This window comes from Schistocerca gregaria, chromosome 2 (genome assembly GCF_023897955.1).
Source record: "Schistocerca gregaria isolate iqSchGreg1 chromosome 2, iqSchGreg1.2, whole genome shotgun sequence".
In the NCBI taxonomy this organism is placed as follows: Eukaryota; Metazoa; Arthropoda; class Insecta; order Orthoptera; family Acrididae; genus Schistocerca; species Schistocerca gregaria.
The window spans coordinates 893,380,575-893,400,369 of record NC_064921.1 but is presented as its reverse complement, the minus strand read 5'-3'; the positions used below and the strand labels follow the sequence as shown (position 1 = coordinate 893,400,369).

The following is a 19,795-nucleotide window of genomic DNA, read 5'->3' as shown; positions in this document are numbered from 1 at the left end:
ATGTAGTGTGAGGAGGGCTAAGCGAGAGGCTTTCAATGAATTCGAAAGTAAAGTTCTATGTACTGACTTGGCAGAAAATCCTAAGAAATTTTGGTCCTATGTCAAAGCGGTAGGTGGATCAAAACAAAATATCCAGACACTCTGTGACCTAAATGGTACTGAAACAGAGAATGACAGACTAAAGGCCGAAATACTAAATGTCTTCTTCCAAAGCTGTTTCACAGAGGAAGACTGCACTGTGCTTCCTTCTCTAGATTGTCGAACAGTTGACAAAATGGTAGATTTCGAAATAGACGACAGAGGGATAGAGAAACAATTAAAATCGCTCAAAAGAGGAAAAGCCACTGGTCCTGATGGGATACCAGTTCGATTTTACACAGAGTACGCGAAGAAACTTGCCCGCCTTCTTGCAGCGGTGTACCGTAGGTCTCTAGAAGAGCGAAGCGTTCCAAAGGATTGGAAAAGGGCACAGGTCATCCCCGTTTTCAAGAAGGGACGTCGAACAGATGTGCAGAACTATAGACCTATATCTCTAACGTCGATCAGTTGTAGAATTTTGGAACACGTATTACGTTCGAGTATAATGTCTTTTCTGGAGACTAGAAATCTACTCTGTAGGAATCAGCATGGGTTTCGAAAAAGACGATCGTGTGAAACCCAGCTCGCGCTATTCGTCCACGAGACTCAGAGGGCCTTAGACACGGGTTCACAGGTAGATGCCGTGTTTCTTGACTTCCGCAAGGCGTTTGACACAGTTCCCCACAGTCGTTTAATGAACAAAGTAAGAGCATACGGACTATCAGATCAATTGTGTGATTGGATTGAGGAGTTCCTAGATAACAGAACGCAGCATGTCATTCTCAATGGAGAGAAGTCTTCCGAAGTAAGATTGATTTCAGGTGTGCCGCAGGGGAGTGTCATAGGACCGTTACTATTCACAATATACATAAATGACCTGATGGATGACATCGGAAGTTCATTGAGGCTTTTTGCAGATGATGCTGTGGTGTATCGAGAGGTTGCAACAATGGAAAATTGTACTGAAATGCAGGAGGATCTGAAGCGAATTGACGCATGGTGCACGGAATGGCAATTGAATCTCAATGTAGACAAGTGTAATGTGATGCGAATACATAGAAAGATAGGTCCCTTATCATTTAGCTACAAAATAGCAGGTCAGCAACTGGAAGCAGTTAATTCCATAAATTATCTGGGAGTACGCATTAGGAGTGATTTAAAATGGAATGATCATATAAAGTTGATCGTCGGTAAAGCAGATGCCAGACTGAGATTCATTGGAAGAATCCTAAGGAAATGCAATCCGACCACAAAGGGAGTAGGTTACAGTACGCTTGTTCGCCCACTGCTTGAATACTGCTCAGCAGTGTGGGATCCGCACCAGATAGGGTTGATAGAAGAGATAGAGAAGATCCAACGGAGAGCAGCGCGCTTCGTTACAGGATCATTTAGTAATCGCGAAAGCGTTGCGGAGATGATAGATAAACTCCAGTGGAAGACTGCAGGAGAGACGCTCAGTAGCTCGGTACGGGCTTTTGTTGAAGTTTAGAGAACATACCTTCACCGAAGAGTCAAGCAGTATATTGCTCCCTCCTACGTATATCTCGCGAAGAGACCATGAGGATAAAATCAGAGAGATTAGAGCCCACACAGAAGCATACCGACAAACCTTCTTTCCACGTACAATACGAGACTGGAATAGAAGGGAGAACCGATAGAGGTACTCAGGGTACCCTCCGCCACACACCGTCAGGTGCCTTGCAGAGTATGGATGTAGATGTAGATGTAGAACACATATGTGTAAGGTCCCCCCCCCCCCCCCCCCCCCCCTCCCATGAACCATGGACCTTGCCGTTGGTGGGGAGGCTTGCGTGACTCAGCGATACAGATAGCCGTACCGTAGGTGCAACCACAACGGAGGGGTATCTGTTGAGAGGCCAGACAAACGTGTGGTTGCTGAAGAGGGGCAGCAGCCTTTTCAGTAGTTGCAGGGCCAACAGTCTGCATGATTGACTGATCTGGCCTTGTAACATTAACCAAAACGGCCTTGCTGTGCTGGTACTGCGAACGGCTGGTAGATTAGAAAATTTAAAAAGGGAAATGGATAGGTTAAAGTTAGATATAGTGGGAATTAGTAAAGTTCGGTGGCAGGAGGAACAAGACTTCTGGTCAGGTGAATACAAGGTTATAAATACAAAATAAAATAGGGGTAATGAAGGAGTAGGTTTAATAATGAATAAAAAATAGGAGTGCGGGTAAGCTACTACAAACAGTGTAGTGAACGCGTTATTGTGGCCAAGATAGACACAAAAACCCATGCCTACTACAGTAGTAAAAGTTTATATGCCAACTAGCTCTGCAGATGATGAAGAAATTGAGGAAATGTATGATGAGATAAAAGAAATTATTCAGGTAGTGAAGGGAGACGAAAATAGTCATGGGTGACTGGAATTCGTCAGTAGGAAAAGGGAGAGAAGGAAACATAGTAGGTGAATATGGTTTGGGGGGAAGAAATAAAAGAGGAAGTCGTCTGGTAGAATTTTGCACAGAGCATAACTTAATCATAGCTAATACTTGGTTCAAGAATCATAAAAGAAGGTTGTATACATGGAAGAATCCTGGAGATACTAAAAGGTATCAGATAGATTATATAATGGTAAGACAGAGATTTAGGAACCAGGTTTTAAATTGTAAGACATTTCCAGGGGCAGATGTGGACTCTGACCACAATCTATTGGTTATGAACTGTAGATTAAAACTGAAGAAACTACAAAAAGGTGCTAATTTAAGGAGATGGGACCTGGATAAACTGAAAAAAACCAGAGGTTGTAGAGAGCTTCAGAGAGAGCATAAGGGAACAATTGAGAGGAATGGAGGAAAAAAATACAGTAAAAGAAGAAGGGTAGCTCTGAGGGATGAAGTAGTGAAGGCAGCAGAAGATGAAGTAGGTAAAAAGACGAGGGCCAATAGAAATCCGTGGGTAACAGAAGAAATATTGAATTTAATTGATGAAAGGACAAAATATAAAAATGCAATAAATGAAGCAGGCAAAAAGGAATACAAACGTCTCAAAAATGTGATCAAAAGGAAATGCAAAATGGCTAAGCAGGTATGGCTAGAGGACAAATGTAAGGATGTAGAGGCTTATCTCACTAGGGGTAAGATAGATACTGCCTACAGGAAAATTAAAGAGACCTTTGGAGAAAAGAGAACCACTTGTATGAATATCAAGAGCTCAGATGGAAACCCAGTTCTAAGCAAAGAAGGGAAGGCGGAAAGGTGGAAGCAGTATATAGAAGGTTTATACAAGTGCGATGTACTGGAAATGGAAGAGGATACAGATGAAGATGAAATGGGAGATACAATAGTGCGGGAAGAGTTTGACAGAGAACTGAAAGACCTGAGTCGAAACAAGGCCCCGGGAGTAGACAACATTCCATTACAACTACTGACGGCCTTGGGAGATCCAGTCGTGACAAAACTCTACCATCTGGTGAGCAAGATGTATGAGACAGGCGAAATACCCTCAGACTTCAAGAAGAATATAATAATTCCAATCCCACAGAAAGCAGGTGTTGACAGATGTGAAAATTACCAAACTATCAGTTTAATAAGTCACAGCTGCAAAATACTAACACGAATTCTTTACAGACGAATGGAAAGACTGGTAGAAGCGGACCTTGGGGAAGATCAGTTTGGATTCCGCAGTAACGTTGGAACACGTGAGGCAATACTAACCTTACGACTTATCTTATAAGAAAGATTAAGAAAAGGCAAACCTACGTTTCTACCATTTGTAGACTTAGAGAAAGCTTTTGACAATGTTGACTGGAATACTCTCTTTCAAATTCTGAAGGTGGCAGGGGTAAAATATAGGGAGCGAAAGGCTATTTAAAATTTGTACAGAAACCAGATGGCAGTATAAGAGTCGAGGGACATGAAAGGGAAGCAGTGGTTGAGAAGGGAGTGAGACAGGGTTGTAGCCTCTCCCCGATGTTATTCAATCTGTATATTGAGCAAGCAGTAAAGGAAACAAAAGGAAAATTTGGAGTAGGTATTAAAATTTATGGAGAAGAAATAAAATCTTTGAGGTTCGCCGATGACATTGTAATTCTGTCAGAGACAGCAAAGGACTTGGAAAAGCAGTTGAATGGAATGGACAGTGTCTTCTAGCCATCCTTGCTTAGCCATTTGCACTTTCTGTCGATCTCATTTTTGAAACGTTTGTATTCCTATTTTGCCTGCTTCATTTACTGCATTTTTATATTTTCTCCTTTCATCAATTAAGTTCAATATTTCTTCTGTAATCCAAGGAGTTCTACTAGCCCTCGTCTTCTTACCTACTTGATCCTCTGCTGCCTTCACTACTTCATCCCTCAGAGCTACCCATTCTTCTGCTACTGTACTTCTTTCACCCATTCCTGTCAATTGTTCCCTTATCCTCTCCCTGAAACTCTGTACAACCTCTGGTTCTTTCAGTTTATCCAGGTCCCATCTCCTTAAATTAGCACCTTTTTGTAGTTTCTTCAGTTTTAATCTACAGTTCATAACCAATAGATTGTGGTCAGAGTCCACATCTACCCCGGGAAATGTCCTACAATTTAAAACCTGGTTCCTAAATCTCTGTCTTACCATTATATAATCTATCTCCCTTTTCCTACTACCGAATTCCAGTTACCCATGACTATTAAAATTTCATCTCCCTTCACTATCTGAATAATTTCTTTTATTTGATCATACATTTCTTCAATTTCTTCGTCATCTGCAGAGCTAGTTGGCATATAAACTTGTACTACTGTAGTAGGTGTGGGCTTCGTATCTATCTTGGCCACAATAATGCGTTCACTATGCTGTTTGTAGTAGCTTACCTGCATTCCTATTTTCCTATTCATTGTTAAACCTACTCCTGCATTACCCCTATTTGATTTTGTGTTTATAACCCTGTAGTCACCTGACCAGAAGTCTTGTTCCTCCTGCCACCGAACTTCACTAATTCCCACTATATCTAACTTTAACCTATCCATTTCCCTTTTTAAATTTCCTAACCTACCTGCCCGATTAAGGGATCTGACATTCCACGCTCCGATCGGTAGAACGCCAGTTTTCTTTCTCCTGATAACGACGTCCTCTTGAGTAGTCCCCGCCCGGAGATCCGAATGGGGGACTATTTTACCTCCGGAATATTTTACCCAAGAGGACGCCATCATCATTTAACCATACAGTAAAGCTGCATGCCCGCGGGAAAAATTACGGCCGTAGTTTGTCCTTTCCCTTGTTTTCAGCCGTTCGCAGTACCACCACAGCAAGGCCGTTTTGGTTAGTGTTACAAGGCCAGATCAGTCAATCATCCAGACTGTTGCCCCTGAAACTACTGAAAAGGCTGCTGCCCCTCTTCAGGAACCACACGTTTGTCTGGCCTCTCAACAAATACCCCTCCGTTGTGGTTGCACCTACAGTACGGCCATCTGTATCGCTGAGGCACACAAGCCTCCCCACCAATGGCAAGGTCCATGGTTCATGGGGGGGGGGGGGGGGGGGGGGGGACTATATACGTAGAAATTACAATTACAAATAACTTTGATTGTAAAGAAGACAGAAAATGTTGTGGGGAAATCAAACCACAGACTGCGTTAGAAAATGTGACAGATTTACTAAAGAGACTGCCTACACTACGCCTGTTCGTCCTCTTTTGGAGTACTGCCTCGCGGTATTGGATCCTTACCAGATAGAATTAAAGGGGTACATCGAAAAAGTTCAAAAAAAGAGTAGCACATTTTGTACTATCGAGAAATAGAGGAGAGAATGTCACTGACATGATACAGGATTTGGGATGGATATCATTAAAACGAAGGCGTTTCTCGTTGCGGCGGAATCTTCTTACGAAATTTCAATCACCAGCTTTCTCCTACGAGTGCGAGAATATTTTTTGACGCCGATCTACAGAGGGAGAAACAATCACCGTAATAAAATAAGGAAAGTTGGAGAGCTCGCACGCAATATCATAAGCCATGTAGAAGGAACCATCCCGGTATTCATCCGAAACGAAGTAAGCAAACAGTGGAAAAAATAAATCGGTACGGTCGTAATACTTTTGAGCAGGACGGATACATCAAAGTTGCTCTCAAGAGTATCTGGACGTTATTACTGTAAGTGTATTACGCTTTGATATCGTAATAACAAAAATTGTTTCCAGAGAATGTTTCGACGTTCAGTAACACACGAGTTACACTTTTACCAACCATCTCTGTTATGCAATTAAAAGATATGTACGTTGCCCTCGTTAAAGTGGGTATAATAGCGCTGCGTCATTTTCTTATCTGTGGTATCAAACCGAATATCCGCGTCGAGGTCAACTGGATATTCACGTATGAAAACAGCAGCACCGTGAAACGTTTGTGTAGTTTGTCATTGTGCTCTCCACCTGACGGCATCCTCTCGGGTGCTGCGAACTTCCTTGGATCGCTCTGTGTCTGAGGTAGGACTATATTCTTATGTACATTGATGTGGAAGTTCGAGAAGGGATGACACCCACTTAGCAAAACACTGTTTACCTCTGTTTCAGCTGAAATCGAACTTTTATTCCTAAGTCGCGAACGAATTGGGTAAAGATAATGTTGTACATTGCATTGCAAAAATCCGTGGAATGACACATCCGACTTCCTTACAGAGTAGGTTCTCTATTTAAAGGGCCATGCTTTTTCTTCTACGTTTTTTCAATCTTTTCCTTTCAACAGGTGACACCCACAACGCTGTAGCTCGTTTAATTATCCATGCCGTCGAGCATTTGTATTTTATGTGCTGTAGCATTCATCCTTCACAATCACTATCGAACGTGCAGTGCCGTCGATGGGTACCATAACCATGTTTCTTGTGTAGCGCCTTCGAATTTGGAGCATAAGTGATAAATAATGTTTGCCCAGAATGCAATATTTATTCGTCTAATGGAATAATCTAAAGTAGGAGAACAACGAGAAAAATAACATGAGAATTTCGTTATTATATCCAGTTATTTGCCAATATTAATTTTGTTCCCTTTAAGGTACTCTCCATGAGGTGATATACAAATAAAATCAGAATCCTAGATCAAGATCGCTAAAATTCCTTTACTGACTTCTAGTTTCAGCTCATTGACGACCCATCTTCAGATCATTAATTCAGTGTGTATGAGCCACCAGGCATTGCATATCATCATAATCTGTCGAGTTTAATCGCTCTTGTTGTCATGTACACAGTAATGCAGGTCGTCATGGTTACATAATTTACAATGTCAGCCCAGCCATTTATCTCCAGTGCTCATATTGCCACAGCTATGTTTAAATGCAATATGATTAACAGTAGTAACTATCATTTAGTCCATATGTGGATGTAAATATGGTGTGTCACTACAGGAAGAAGGAAGTAGCTGTATTACGGATGTCAGAGGGGTTCGTAATGCGTGGTGGCTGATACCACACTGAATTACGTGATAATTTTTAGTGATCTGAAGATGGCTCGTCAGTAAGCTGAAACTAATACTCACTAAAGGAATTTTAGCGATCGTGACCTAGGGTTTTGATCCACACATTTTAACACAACAGATCGCCTGTCTCCCAATTTGAAAATGTCAAATAACAATGTATTATATATTTGTACCATGCTATTGCCAATTGTCGCAACACTTTTCGAACGCAATTTTTGGTATGGCAAATGAGCCATTATAATGTTTTGTTTTTGGGCAAAAATTCCCGACCATGCAGTGAAGTTTAGAAGCAGGAGCTGGAGCGTTGTCGTGGTGCGATTGCCTTGGTTTTCTCTGCCAAATGTTTAGGTGTTTCTATATTACTTCACGCAGACGGAATAGGACAACCAGGCAATACTCTCAATTGACTATACTACTGATAGCAAAACTCCTAGCACACTACATCTCTGAAATCGAAGAGCACAAGGAGCAGCACATTCGATCGAATTGGACGAATGGTCTCAGCTCTTCAGGAAGTTCCAATTGGGACGACTGGATCTTAGTTCCGGCGTGATATCCATACAGCTATGTTTCGTCACCGTTTGAGCAGCCCTGAAACAACGTGAACATCATTCAGCAACTCTCTAGCAATGTTCGTTCGGCACTGCTCTTGGTCTAAATTCAAGAACTTTCGAATGGCCCAAGTTTCGTGCCAAAGAAAAAAGCTGAAAAAATTGCTTTTCACGAGACAGGTGATATGCCAACATTATCAAGGGCCTTTATTATAGTGATTCGGCATCATCATTTTCTTCACTTTTTCGATGTCGTCAATGGTTGTTGCTGGGCTGGGGGCCAGATGGCGCTCGCCAAACTCAACATTTTCATGATCATGTCCTACTTTTGTAGATGTTTGTTTTATTTATGGTAAGTTTGCTTAAGCAATGTCTCATGTCGCCGTCGGTATGTTTGCATATTAAGGATTTTGAAGGCAAAATTTAATCTAAATTTTCTAATTGCTTATAAATTACACTTCACTTATATATCTTCAACCTTCTTATGTACTTATTTTTCTCATATTGCCTTTCTATTGTCCATGTTGTTCTTGCGGTCTTCAGTCCTGAGACTGGTTTGATGCAGCTCTCCATGCTACTCTATCCTGTGCAAGCTTCTTCATCTCCCAGTACCTACTGCAACCTACGTCCTTCTGAATCTGCTTGGTGTATTCATCTCTTGGTCTCCATCTACGATTTTTACCCTCCACGCTGCCCTCCAATGCTAAATTAGTGATCCCTTGATGCCTCAGAACAAGTCCTACTAATCGACCCCTTCTTCTAGTCAAGTTGTGCCACAAACTTCTCCTCTCCTCAATCCTATTCAATACCTCCTCATTAGTTACGTGATCTACCCATATAATCTTCAGCATTCTTCTGTAGCACCACATTTCGAAAGCTTCTATTCTCTTCCTTTCCAAACTATTTATCGTCCATGTTTCACTTCCATACATGGCTACACTCCACACAAATACTTTCATAAATGACTTCCTGACACTTAAATCTATACTCGATGTTAACAAATTTCTCTTCTTCAGAAACGCTTTCCTTGCCATTGCCAGTCTACATTTTATATACTCTCTACTTCGACCATCATCAATTATTTTGCTCCCCAAATAGACAAACTCCTTTACTACTTTAAGCGTCTCAATTCCTAATCTAATTCCCTCAGCATCACCCGACTTAATTCGACTACATTCCATTATAATTGTTTTGTTTTTGTTGATGTTGATCTTATATCCTCCTTTCAAGACACTGTCCATTCCGTTCAACTGCTCTTCCAAGTCCTTTGCTGTCTCTGACAGAATTACAATGTCATCTGCGAACCTCAAAGTTTTTATTTCTTCTACCTGGATTTTAATACCTACTCAAAACTTTTCTTTTGTTTCCTTTACTGCTTGCTCAATATACAGATCGAATAACATCGGGGAGAGGCTACAACCCTGTCTCACTCCCTTCCCAACCACTGCTTCCCTTTCATGTCTCTCGACTCTTATAACTGTCATCTGGTTTCTGTACAATTTGTAAATAGCCTTTCGCTCCCTGTATTTTACCCCTACCACCTTTAGAATTTGAAAGAGAGTATTCCAGTCAACATTGTCAAAAGCTTTTTCTAAGTCTACAAATGCTAGAAACGTACGTTTGCCTTTCATTAATCTTCCTTCTAAGATAAGTCGTAGGTTCAGTATTGCCTCACGTGTTCCAACATTTCTACTGAATCCAAACTGATCTTCCCCGAGGTCGGCTTCTACCAGCTTTTCCATTCGTCTATAAAGAATTCGAGTTAGTATTTTTCAGCTGTGACTTATTAAACTGACAGTTCGGTAATTTTCACATCTGTCAACACCTGCTTTCTTTGGGGTCGGAATTATTATTTTTTCTTGAAGTCTGAGGGTATTTCACCTGTCTCGTACATCTTGCTCACCATATGGTAGAGTTTTGTCAGGACTGGCTCTCCCAAGGCCGACAGTAGTTCTAATGGAATGTTGTCTACTCCGGCGGCCTTGTTTCGACTCAGTTCTTTCAGTGCTCTGTCAAACTCTTCACGCAGTATCATATCTCCCATTTCATCTACATCCTCTTCCATTTCCATAATATTGTCCTCAAATACATCGCCCTTGTGGAGACCCTCTATATACTCCTTCCACCTTTCTGCTTTCCCCTCTTTGCTTAGAACTGGGTTTCCATCTGAGCTCTTGATATTCATACAAGTGGTTCTCTTTTCTCCAAAGGTCTCTTTAATTTTCCTGTAGGCAGTATCTATCTTACCCCTGTTGAGATAAGCCTCTACATCCTTACATTTGTCCTCTGGCCATCCCTGCTTAGCTATTTTGCACTTCCTGTTGATCTCATTGTCCATATATATGCCTTTTGTCTTTTTTAAGTCTTTTGTTTTTATGAAAACCTACATTTTATTAAAATAACGTTACTTAAACATTAAAAAAGGAATATACTGTAATACTTGTCCTAACAAGATTGGAAACCATATATGACAAACGCACTTGCCAGAAAAACAAATTGTAACAAATAAATAAGTAAAACCCCTATGGCTGAAAAGGACACCAGCATGCCCTCAGACAGCCCGCCGACCTCCCTCAGAGGTGGGAATAAAAGTGAAAAAAATAAATAGGTCAGTAGAGAGGCAATACAGCAGAATGGCTCGGTCAGGAGCGCTCAGTGACTACGAACGTGAACCAGGCACTGGATGGCGTCTGAGAAACAAATCCACCAGGGGCGTTTCAACATTTTAAAGTCTGTCCAAGTCAGCTGTTGGTAACGCGATTATGAAGTGGAAACGCTAAGGAACGTCCACAGTTAAACCTAGACCAGCAGACCTTACGTACTGAAGTACAGGGGCCGTCGATTATTGTGAGGTTGTAAAAATGGCGCGAAATCATCAGGAGGAATCACTCGTGAGTTCCAAGGTGCTACCAGAAGTCCAGCTAGTACGACTGTGCGTAGAGAGTTAAACAGTATGTAGTACAGTGGTCGAGAGCATCTCCTCATAATCCATACATTTCAGTAGCCAGTTATAAGCGAGGCTTGAATGGTGAAAAGAGCGACGCCATTGAACTGTAGATGATTGGAAATGAATGATTTGGAGTGACGAATCACGCTGTACCCTGTGGTAATCCGATGGAAAGATGAATTTGGCGAATGCCTGGAGAACGTGAGCTGCCATTATATTTAGTGCCAACAGTGAAGTACGGAGGAGATGGTGTTATACTACGGGAGTGTTTTTCGTGGTTAGTGTGTGGTCGTCTTATTCTGCTTAAGAAAACATTAAACGCGGAATCGTATGAACACGTTTTACGGTGTTGTGTACTGCGTACAGTAGAGGAACAGTTCGGAGTTGTATCAGCATAACAATGCACTCTCACAAAGCAGTATCTGTGAGGCACTGGTTTGTGGGCAAAAACATTCATCAAATGGACTGGCTTGCCCAGAGTCCTCACCGGTACCCAATGAAACAGTTTTGAGATGATTTAGAACCTCGACTTCGCTCCAGACCCAGCCTCCAACATCACTACTTGCTCTGATATTAGCTCTTGAGGAAAACTGGATTGCCATTCCTCCACAGACATTGAAACACCTCACTGAAAGTGTCCCCAGCAGAGTTCATGCCCCCATAAAGGCGAACGGTGTACACACCCCATATCAATGTCCACTAATGGGTTTCCAGATAATGATGGTTACATATGTGTGTTACTGTTTAAAGTTTTAAAGCATCAGCTCTAAAACATGTGCACGTAATTGTATTTTAATTTTCAATTTTTTTTAAAACCCTCTTACAGTTTTCTCAGACATTCATGTTCATGGTGCTAAAAAAATCAGATAGAAAATTTGTTAAGTAGTTGTATTTTAATTTTCATTTTTGTAAAACCTGCCATAGTTTTCTCACATATTCAAGTTCATGGTGCTACAAAAATACGAGACGAACGACGTTCGAACACAATGAAGATGAGTAACTGACTAATGCATTGGCTAAGATACTGGGCTATTATTTGAAAAGACTGAGGTTCACGTCTTCTTTCGGCATCTGATTCCATCGAATGGCGGTATAACAGTATAGAATTATGCAAGACATCAAAATGCCACATTCGCAGGTCGCAGCGATATGAAATACTCTCGAATCATCAACGCTAGAACGAAATAAGTGCCAGTAATGACAGAGGCTGTAACTTAATATGTCGAACAAGAAGGCCGCATAATGCGAAAGTGAGGGAAGGAATATCTCAAGACATTCATCATCTATCAAAGATTTATTTATTTATTTATTTTTCGTGGATTGTGTTCCACAGCTTTGATAAACTGTAGAAATAACGTCATATAACACACTAAGTTGCTGTTTAATGTTTTCTTTTTTCGGTTTTGACAGGAGAAGTGAGAATGTTCCGAAAATGAATTGCGAAATTTAGGATCTCAGTAGGAAGAAGATAAGAAATGTCCCCTCATACGTCTGTCTCTCCTCGTGTGATTCTGTTATAAAGTTGCGCAATGAATACGTGAAGTGCACAAGAGACAGTTTATCATCTTAGTTTTATGATAAAAATTACGAGTAGTGACAGCAGCAGCTCACAACTTGTAAGATGCAGCAAGAATACGGAGTTTTATGATGACCGAAGCCAAATGTACAGATTCCTGATAACACCGTACAACTCTTAATAAAATGAACCGTTACACAGTAGCGTTATCTAACAGTTATCGAAACAGAATTTTCACATATAACAAGTTAATCGGAGCGACCTTTTTGAACACAACATTGTAGCATGAAAAGGGGTTTAACTTATAATGGAATATTTCTCATAATGATATGTGTTGACGATGTAAGTCCAGTTTCACTTTGCCACCACAGTGCAGTCAACTTCGCCAATTTTCAGCGCAGTTTACCAGTGTACGTGATCTCGAAACCGGGTGTTAGTATGAGACAGATCTACATCTACATTCTACATCTACATTTATGCTCCGCAAGTCACGCAACGGTGTGTGGCGGAGGGCACTTTACTTGCCACTGTCATTACCTCCCTTTCCTGTTCCAGTTGCGTGTGGTTCGCGGGAAGGACAACTGCCGGAAAGCCTCCGTGCGAGCTCGAATCTCTCTAATTTTTCATTCGTGATCTCCTCGGCAGGTATAAGTAGGGGGAAGCAATATATTCGATACCTCTTCCAGAAACGCATCCTCTCGAAACCTGCAAAGCAAGCTACACCGCGATGCAGAGCGCCTCTCTTGCAGAGTCTGCCACTTGAGTTTGCTAAACATCTCCGTAACGCTATCACGCTTGCCAAATAACCCTGTGACGAAACGCGCCTCTCTTCTTTGGGTCTTCTCTATCTCCTCCGTCAACCCGACCTGGCACGGATCCCACACTGATGAGCAATACTAAAGTATAGGTCGAACGAGTGTTTTGTGAGCCACTTCCTTTGTTGACGGACTACATTTTCTAAGGACTCTCCCAATGAATCTCAACCTGGTACCCGCCTTACCAACAATTAATTTTATATGATCATTCCACTTCAAATCGTTTCGCACGCATACTCCCAGATATTTTACAGAAGTAACTGCTACTGTTAGTTCCGCTATCACATAATCATACAATAAAAGATCCTTCTCTCTATGTATTCGCAATACATTACATTTGTCTATGTTAAGGGTCAGTCGCCACTCCGTGCACCAAACGCCTATCCTTTGCAGATCTTCCTGCATTTCGCTGCAATTTTCTGATGCTGCAACTTCTCAGTATACTACAGCATCATCCGCGAAAAGCCGCATCGAACTTCCGACACTATCTACTAGGTCAATATATAGTGAAAAGCAATGGTGCCATAACACTCCCCTGTGGCACGCCAGAGGTTACTTTAACGTCTGTAGACGTCTCTCCATTGAGAACAACATGCTGTGTTCTGTTTGCTAAAAACTCTTCAATCCAGCCACACAGCTGGTCTGGTATTCCGCAGGCTCTTACTTTGTTTATCAATGCAAGAAAGGCGTCAAAAAACTCCTCATTTTAACAAGAACTTTCAAAGAAAATGTACGTGGAAACTTTGCTCTCGAGAAGACCAGCTGTCAAATTAAAGCAGTGGGATATACTTCAGTCGAGTAATGGTTCTAGTCGTAATTTTTCTATGCGTCTTTGAGCAATATGTGTTCGTCGTCGTCGTCGTAGTAGTAGTAGTAGTAGTAGTAGTAGTAGTCTCTCTCTCTCTCTCTCTCTCTCTCTCTCCGTTGCCCCAGTGACAGTTGCGAGCTGTCCTCTTAATACGCTGCTGGCCGATGGTAAAAATGAATTGTGATTTAAATTTCTTTCTATAAGGGGGCGTCAAATGAAAACGAGACAGATGGAAAAAAGGTAAGTAAACTGTTCATTATTTCAGATTACATTTATCCAATTGTGAGACAAGAGGGTCAATGTGTTACAGAAAAAGTTTGCAATTGCATATGGAACCAAGATTGAAACTTCCTGCCAGATTAAAACTGTGCGCAGGACCAAGTCTCGAATTCGGGACCATTGCCTTTCACAGGCAAGTGCTCTACCATCTGATCTACCCAAGCACGACTCACGACCCGTCCTTGTAGCTGTACTTCTGCCAGTACATCGTCTCCTACTTTCCAAACTTCACAGAAGGTCTCCTACGAAACCTGCAGAGGTCCCGAGTTCAGGTCACGGTCCGGCACACGGTTTTAATCTGCCAAGAAGTTTCATATCAGCGCACATTCCGCTGCAGAGTGACAATTTCATTCTGGAACTACAGGCGTGCACCTCTTCGTACGAAGCAAGTCGACCGTCACGAATATGTAAGGACATCGAATGGGGAGGCATCAGAACCTTATGAAGAACGTGTCCTTGTGGACCTTTGCAACAATTGAAGCGCACAATAAGTCCAAACGCCCAGAAATCTTGACGGACGGCATCATTCTGCTGCAGTATAATACCCGCCCAGATATTGCCAAGGTTGTTTTCATTACACTACAGAAGTTTCGCTGGGAAGCCCTTACACATCCTACATACAGTCACAAACTCTCCCCAGATTTCCATATTTTTGGAGCCCTGAAGAAAGACATTCTTGGCCATTGATTTGTTTCGGACGAAGAGGTGCACGCCTGGGTAAAATCATGGTTGCATAGGCGATCGCAAACATTTCTCTATGAAGGCACTGACCGTTTTGCCTCAAAGTGGGATAAATGTATTAAAAGTTAGAGCGATTACTTTTAATATAATAAATAGTTTACTTAATTTTTTTCCATCTGTCTCGTTTTCATTTGGCTGCTCCTTATATTTCTCATGACAGCATCATACAGTTCAGAGATTAGCAGATAATCGTGATACGACTGTAGCGAATCCAAATCTGATGTCCCTGTTAACTCATCATGCCTTATTTTCTTGTTTACTTTGATGTGTTGTATCATGTCCGCTAGTTCTTCCTTATTGATTGTGAAGGATAATGCATAAACAGACAAGTAAGAATTATTCGCGATACACATCGCGTCTCTTAAAATAAGAAGTCATTAAAATCCAGTATTGCCTCCTCCAAGATTGTATGCGCATAATTTCTAAAATTTCTGTAATTACCGCGTGTTGGGATTGTAAATGTACTGTACTAAGTCTGCGTCTTGGTTGGATGTCCTGTGCATTATCAAGATTGGTCTAAGACAGGACGTTTATTATGAATGATTTTTTATGATTTGGGTGTCATACTTCACTTTTTGCTGACAACAATGGACGTTAGTTATAGAATAATATTGATGAGAAGCTTCATGATGATTTTTTTTTCTTTATTTGTATGGTTCCTTACCTCAATCTGTAAGAACGGAATCCTGATAGGATTATGGTGTTGCTCGTCTATCTGTCCGACTTTTAAAATACTTTATCTCAGGAACGGGTAGATGATTCAAAATTCAATTTATAACACATATTAAGGTCTACGGTCTCTTGGCTGCGTATAAAATGCAAGCCTCTACCTCAACACAATACAAAGGTACCGCCGTTTATGTCACATATTTTGGTATTCGCAAACTCACTCATCAAAACCTACAGAATACTTCCCAGTGACCTAGAATCACGAAATTGTCGAAGAAGCAAACTTTCTCAGTATAGCTAATTAAAAAAATGCGAAAATCGTTAATTTGTTATTATGTCAAACGAAAAAAACTCGAGCGTTTGAGATAGAACGTCAATAATTTTTAAAAAATCGGTTTTTCAAAGATGTGTTAATTTTGTAGAGCACATTTTTCTGAAGAGTTTAATATGCAGAACATATATGTTCGAGGAAATGTAAGATATGTTACTTGGTCTTAAGTCTGCCAAAGTGCAGTGCCACGCCTCTTCACACAGCATTCTTTATTGCACGTCACAGTATTTCTGGAAGCCGTCAAATCTATATGCAGGACAGTCGAAGTTAAAATGTCCTGTGGTGCCACTCCTACTCCCAGTCGGTCGTTTTGAATCCTAACCCCCTTTAAAAAACTCACAGTTAATACTGGGTGGGATTATTTGTGACTAGGAGAATAAGAAAAATGGTTCAAATGGCTCTGAGCACTATGGGACTTAACATCTGAGGTCATCAGTCCCCTAGAACTTAGAACTACTTAAACCAAACTAACCCAAGGACATCACAAACGTCCATGCCCGAGGCAGGATTCGAACCTGCGACTGTAGCGGCCGCGCGGTTCCAGACTGTAGCGCCTAGAACCGCTCGGCCACACCGGCCGGCCGGAGATTCAGAACTCTTCAGAAAATTTGCACTCTTTATTGCCTATTAGCTAACAACTTATTCTTTTGTGTGACATAAAATTAAATATAGGAAACATAAACACCAGTAAAGAGAACAGACAAGCAATACAGTCCTTAGGTCATAGCGTTATTTTCTCTCTAATCTTGCTACAGCTTTACAAGACGTGCTTTCCTTTCTGCGAAAGAATCTATTACCTCATCAAAATTCGTCAAACGTTTTGCTACATAAGATGTCGCTGTCTAATACTGAAAAGCTGTTAACACGAATAGTACCCAAGAGTGGTGTGGTTTCTCGATTTGATTACGTCTGTTTGGTCACTGTCTGCTGGATACAACGAAACAGGCCTTTCTAATACTGCAGCAGTTGTAACACATACCAAATAAGCGTCACTGTTTTGGCACAAATGGTCATTTTGTCTACCTCATTTACACAAATAACTCGACAGAATAAATTTCAAATGCCTATTACAACACCAAGGTTTATGTTAGTAAATAGTTTCACATTTCATTCATTTGTTCCGGTTTCTCGAGCATGAGCTCTAAAAGTAATAGTAGTAGTACGAAATTTTTATATAAATTTGGAATTGTCATATTCTTCCATATAATTTGTGTGTTGTCCCCGTTTCTTCCCCTTCCTCGTTCTGAAAAACAATCTTGCCATCACTAATTCTGCAACTATTCCTGCCATTGTCAAAAATTATTCTCCAGTTAACTTCATTAACCCTGCCAGAATCATCGGTTTAGTTATCCCGCGTTTATTCTTCGGTTAAGCGTTATTACGTGTTCACACAACGCGCTTTCCGCGCTATTCCGAGAGTAGAACTTCAGCGGCTGCTGACCAGGGACTGTACAACTGGCCCTTTAGTGTAGCGATCTGACCAATAATTTCTGTCAAAATTTCATTTTCTTGGATACACTGACAAGATAAATATGTAATCTTTCTTACCTTTTATCCCTGTTAGTCGTTTATTTCCACTCTGTAGTCTGCATCTATGGATTTCGCTAATAATTATAACAACGTTTATCATTCGCACACCCAGTGAACCACATAAAACAAACAGTGATTGATACTCACTCGTTGGTGTTTATTCGGCTCAGCTATTATAGCACCGCCCCCTTTTATCTAAGGTTCAAAAATGGCTCTGAGCACTATGGGACTTAGAACTACTTAAACCTAACTAACCTAAGGACATCCCACACCCATGCCCAAGGCAGGATTCTAACCTGCGACCGTAGCAGCCCCGCGGTTCCGGACTGCAGCCTCAGAACCGCACGGCCACCGCGGCCGGCTTTATCTAAGGGAAAGTTTTTTATTTCTTGATTCAACGGTGACTCCCCTGGCAGAGACATCACGTAACTATGCACGCATTCAGAAATCAACTTAAGTTTCGTTCAAAAATCAACTTATAATGTGTTCAAAAATGTCCAATTTTTTAATCGATAGACCAACGTGCGATGGATTCTAGGCGTTTTGTGAAACAAGGTTTTTTTTTTCCTTCTAGAATAAATTTGGCACCCCCTGAAATTGCCGCCCGTGGCAGATAATACCCCGGTTTGCACTCCTCCCCTCTCCCCCCCCCCCCCCCCCTTTAGATCCGGGCCTGGGGTCTACGGGCCCTTGGCAGTGTAATAAATGTAAGCTGCTAAGTCAGTGCCATCAGAATATATGGCCATGTGTGTCATATATTTTCAGACTCGCGAAATAATTTACCAAAATCTTTAGGGTACTTCCCGCTGACCTAGAATCATGAAATTCGCCAAGAAGCAAGGGTTTACACTACAAGTACAGGAAACAATCCGAAAATTGTTAATGTGTGATTATGTCACGAAGAAATATTTCTTTTGTCATTTGTTATCCGACTTCGAACTTAAAATTAAAACATTTCCGAAAGGCTTGGAATTCCACGGATCAATATCTTGCTAGTGTCAGTGTCGAGAACATGCAAAAATCGTTGAGATTCTCGATTCCGGGATGGATGAATTGACTATACACATAATTAAGTTTGAACGAAACCCACAGATCACCAGTCCTATTTGAATCCGGCCTTTTTTTTTTTTTTTTTACTGAATATCATGTGAGGATGGTCAAGCAGAGATTACTGTTCGTTCTCACCACTGAACCACGTCGCTCGCTTCTTTTCTATGCCCGAACAATACCACTATGACAAGGGGTTGTTAAGTCGAGGGTATTTCTTGTGGTATGACCAACTAATTTCGAACAGTGCATTCCAGGCAACATATCGACGTTTTGAATGTGGCAGGGTATAAATACGAGAGCCAAAATTTTATTTATGACATGTGCAGAAACCATACTGTAGTTCCAAGAATTGAAGGACGTGAAACGGAGGCAGTAGTTGAGAAGATTGAGACAAGGTTGTTATCCCATGTAATTCAGACTGCCCATTGAGCAGAACCAACCAAAGAGAAATTTGGAAAGAGAGTTGAGATTCAGGGAGAAGATATAAAAACTTTGTGGTTTTCTGATAGCACTGTAATTCTGTTAGAGATGGTAAAGAATACAAATTAAATGGAATGTTTAGTGTCTTGAAAACAGGCTATAAGATAAATATCAATAAGAGTAAAACAAGGATATTTGAATGGGGGAAAATTAAATCAGGCGATACTGAGGGAATTGTGTTAGGAAATTATACACCAAACTTTTTTTTCTTATTTAGAAAGAATTTTTTGATAGTATTTGAGCGTAGCCTTGCAAGGAAGTGAAACGTGCGATAAACGGTTCAGACAAGAAGAGAACAGGAGCTTTTGTAATGTGGTTGTAAAGACCGTTCACTAATGAAGAGGTACTGATAGAATTGAGGAGATAATACGTGTATGGCACAACTTAAATAATTGAAGCGATTAGCTGATAAATCACATTCTGAGGATCAAGGGAAAGTCAGTTTGATAACTGGGGGAAATGCTCTGGGTGGGAGTTAAAAATTGTCGATGGAGATAAAGGCTTGACTACAATAATCTGGCTACGTATATATGTGTAAGTCTACATAGGTCACAGTATTCATGCAGAGATTAAGATACTTGCACAGGATAGACTAGTGTGA

At 41.1% G+C, this 19,795-nt stretch overlaps 2 protein-coding genes across 8 annotated transcripts in view; one reads left to right on the top strand and one right to left on the bottom strand.

The window, feature by feature from the left end:
• LOC126335336 (uncharacterized) overlaps positions 1–19,795 on the bottom strand; it is a 206,969-nt gene that overhangs the window by 141,821 nt on the left and 45,353 nt on the right. The window lies entirely within an intron of this gene.
• The window catches only part of LOC126335337 (protein Mpv17-like), an 81,810-nt gene that overhangs the window by 27,162 nt on the left and 34,853 nt on the right, over positions 1–19,795 (top strand). Inside the window, exon 1 of one of the 7 annotated variants that reach the window (XM_049998503.1) lies at positions 6,390–6,493. The exons of the other annotated variants lie outside the window; for them this stretch is intronic. The gene's annotated coding sequence lies outside the window, so the exon portion shown is untranslated. Of the gene's footprint in view, positions 1–6,389; positions 6,494–19,795 lie in introns of those variants that run through there. 7 annotated transcript variants of the gene reach the window in all.